The sequence below is a fragment of the Pundamilia nyererei genome, unplaced genomic scaffold (assembly GCF_000239375.1).
Source record: "Pundamilia nyererei isolate P.nyererei 1_Seehausen unplaced genomic scaffold, PunNye1.0 scaffold00025, whole genome shotgun sequence".
Lineage (NCBI taxonomy): Eukaryota > Metazoa > Chordata > Actinopteri > Cichliformes > Cichlidae > Pundamilia > Pundamilia nyererei.
The window spans coordinates 2,473,189-2,477,034 of NW_005187426.1; the positions used below are offsets into that span (position 1 = coordinate 2,473,189).

Consider the following 3,846-nt stretch of genomic DNA (forward strand, 5'->3'; position numbering starts at 1 on the left):
TCTCAACCGATATCAGTCACTTATGGTATAAAGGATAAGCTGGGTGAGGCATGAGGAAATAGCTTTTTTAAAAATCACATCTGGGTAATGAGCCCTGCATTTCCATGGCAGCACCAGGGAACACGGTGGAATAAATGAATATCTACATCCTTGAGGTGTTTCTGTTTCGTGGGAAAGTTCCATGTTATTGGCCCATGGCACCTCCTGTTTTGGAGGTCTTAAGAGGGCAAGAAGAAGCATGAGGGAGAAAGTCATTATGAGCGGTCTTCCTCAGCACCAGCGTGGGTCAGCAGTGTAGATTAGCATTTTAATGAGAGGAGCACTTGGAAAGCACAGCAGGATGACCTATCAGGTGGCACTCAGTGTATGTAAATGATTAATTAGAGTCTCTAAAATTCATGGGGATCATTCCCTTGTTAAGCGAATGGGGAGCCAATCAGAGTGCAATTTCAGAATTAATACTGTCTTGCTGTATCACAGTCATCCACCAAATGGAATATGATGATAATTGAGTGTGGATTAATAAGATTTCTTTACAAATATTTAAGAACATTGTGACTGGAAGCTGCTATAAAAAACATGCTGGAGAGCCATGAGCAGTTACTTGAAGCAACAACAAAGATTTTTATAGTTTTATTAGTTTAAAATTAAACCTGTGTTATATCTAAATTAGCAAAATCCTTTAAAAGGAGGTTTGTAGGTGAAAAACTGGCATGGTACCTGATTTCTTTTTCCCCCTAGGATTTGATTACCAGTTAAGTTGATTTTCTGTTGTGGAGTTGTTTTTAAATCCTTTTTGTTTTTTAATTCAGCTTAAGTTCATACTTCAGTTCCTGCTCCTCCCTCTGTCTTGTCTTTCTGTGCTCTCCCAGAATTGGTTATTTCGGATCAGTTTTGATTGGTGTTCATTTCCTGTTTTATTCTGATAGCTGGTTTCCAGTTGTTTATAGCTTTGGGTTTTTTTTTAACTCCTGTCTGTTGTTTTGCATTTATTTGTGTCTTGTTCCCATTCTGCATGAGTCCTCTGTGTATAAACAGTTTTGTCTTTACGTCTTTCACTTAAAAGGATGACTGTTTTACCGCCTGTATCTCTCACATGGGTTTTCCATGTCCCCAGTTCAAGGTAAACCTTGTTTTCTTTTTCTTTTCTTTTTTTTACTCCAAGTTCTGATCTGCAAGTCCTGATTGGAGATGATCTATCATCCGTGTGAGACTGTGCAAGTCAGTGTGTGTGTGTGTGTGTGTGTGTGTGTGTGTGTGTGAGAGAGAGATTAGTGGAAAATCCAATATCACATGAATATCATGAGCTATGCATCTCTTTTTAGTTATACAAAACTGCATCAGTGGTCCAGTAAAAATATATCAGTATCACAACAGTTTTGCCCAGGTGTATCCCAACACCGTCTGGGGAGAGATTCATAGTAAAGTTAGACATAGACAGTATTCTTCACCAAACTATAATTTTAGTAGGATCAGGAGGCGCAACACTGATGTAACCATGCAACAAGGTCATTTTAAGGAGATTCATTCCACGCAATGAACGTGAACCTTCAAAATGTCACAGAGTGTTGATTCAAGAATATCTTTGTTCACCTTTTATAGTTCAGCAAAGCAACTCATTCATACCTGAAACACATCTATTATCTATCCTTAATGTATATGTGATAAGAGCTTGTTTTTCCTGTACTGCTCAATGCTGGTTAACAACTGTTTTTGCAGGAGTGAGTTTTAAACAGAACTCCTTATACCTGCACATTTCCCAAGTTACTACATAAAAAATTCCTTAGTGGGAGATCAGGTTGGGGCTTTTTTATTGTTTGTTTTAGTTTTACTTTGTGAATGCAGGAGGAATAATTCAAACTACTTTCATGCAATTGAAGGCCAGTGCAGCAAAACCTTGAACAAAGCTCAGGCTGGTCGTGTATACATGTAATTACCACCCAGGGATTGTGCTTAGTGGTTCTTGGCATCCAAAACACTGCCTGCCCCATGCTTTCTTAATCACTCTAATTACACTGCTGATTCTTTTTGCTTTTGATTACTTCCTGAGAAAAAGCCAGTGGGGAGCACACTAATTCATGCACAAGATTTAGGTAAAGCTTTGAAAACACATCCTAAAAAACTCTAATTGGAACCTCGTGGCCACAGCAGATAGGATCTATGTGCCTGTTGATGTGACAGTTTGATCAGAAGTTAGTAGTGTGTAGGATTCTTTAATTTAGGAATTAAATCCATTGCTTTATCAACATTTTGTTGCAACAGAGATACGTTTTCTGAAAGGTGCTGGAAAGACAAACAGGTTTGTGTATTGCCCAAGGACACTTAAGCACATGGAGGGGCTAGATAATAAACCACTAGCCCTGGAAAACCCAGAATCACCTAAGCTATAGCCAACATATTCTCATATTCTCATAGTCTGATTTTCCTTAATCAAATAAAATGTGACCCTAAGTGGTCAAACTAAAGGAATGAATTAAAAGCCATTATCTCAGTTTCATTACACTTTTCTTCATTGCACTACTCTGGCAGTTGTATGGGTTTCAGCACTGACATTCTCATTATTGTGTTAAACATGAATAATGTATGAGAACGTTAATATTCTAATTCACTGTGTGTTTAGTTTCTGTAACATCCTGCAGTGCAGCTTTCACTTATTGCGGCATCTTTTTCCTCACATTGTCTGAATTCATTTCCATTCTTCAATCTTCTGGAGGCCTATACATACATGTAATTCATGACAGTATTGACAACAATCTTGAATGCACTTCACCACCAAGAACTCCTTGTGTAAAACTTGGGTTTATTAAATGGATCATATAGCAGTGAGATATTCATACGGTGCTGTGCTGAATAAAATGGAGACAATTCCAATTCCAGTAGCCAGGTCCCACTCCCCAACAAAAACCACCATCATCACCACAACACTTTGGTTTGTCTGGCAATAGAGGTAATAAATAATATATTACAAGACATAATAATAAGTTAATCAGCGGGATAAAATATCCTCTTGCTTTCTTACAGGATAAAGAACTCATAGCAATAGATAACCGGACATCTGGCAAAGTGGAAAGCTATGTTGTCCATCGTTATAACAGGGGAGCACACTGCTCACTATGAGGCAATACTAGTGTGAGCCAAATCTTTTAATTAATTCTCAAATTTTCATCACACTGTGAAAGTGGTCTGTAGATTAGCAGACTGGATTATAAACAATGAAATTGTAATTTTTTTCAAATATACTGCACACCGTGGTCAAATTTCACTTTACGAGTGATGTTAACAGATGTTATGTTATGGGTTTGTGCTGGCTCTTTTTATTTCTTCTGGCTTTGTTGCACATTTAGCGATTGGAGTTACACAAATCCCCTGATAAGTAGCAATTGAGGCTGCTTTATTTCTCAGCAGAGATTTATTTACTAAGTCGTTTGGGAAATTAAGTAAAAAGGGGGAAATGCCTGTTTTTGTTTGGTATGAAACTGAAGACTTTCTATGGAGAGTGGATTTCTGCTCTGCTGATAATGGCTTCCTCCTTGGAGAAAACACACAGTGTTGTGCCAAACCCAGCTCGGTAAATTAAGGGTTTCATATAGTGAAGTGTTATCCCTCTGTAATAGGAACAGAACCACTCCACCAGTCAATAATGAATGAAACTAATAATAATGTAACTACCTACATTATTCAAATGATCCCTCAGCAGACAGAACTGTGTGTAATGACGCTTTCTGTTTGACAGTATGAAACTGCAGCCGTTCATTCAGAAGACACACAAAATCCAGAGGTACATGACATGATTATGCATGCTTGTCGTGTCATTGGAAAATGACAAGGCCATAGTGCCTGCATGGC

The 3,846-nt window shown here is 38.1% G+C and overlaps 1 protein-coding gene across 1 annotated transcript in view; it reads left to right on the forward strand.

Annotated features, from left to right (window-relative positions):
• Window positions 1-3,846, forward strand: part of chst8 (carbohydrate (N-acetylgalactosamine 4-0) sulfotransferase 8) — a 186,408-nt gene that overhangs the window by 94,198 nt on the left and 88,364 nt on the right. The window lies entirely within an intron of this gene.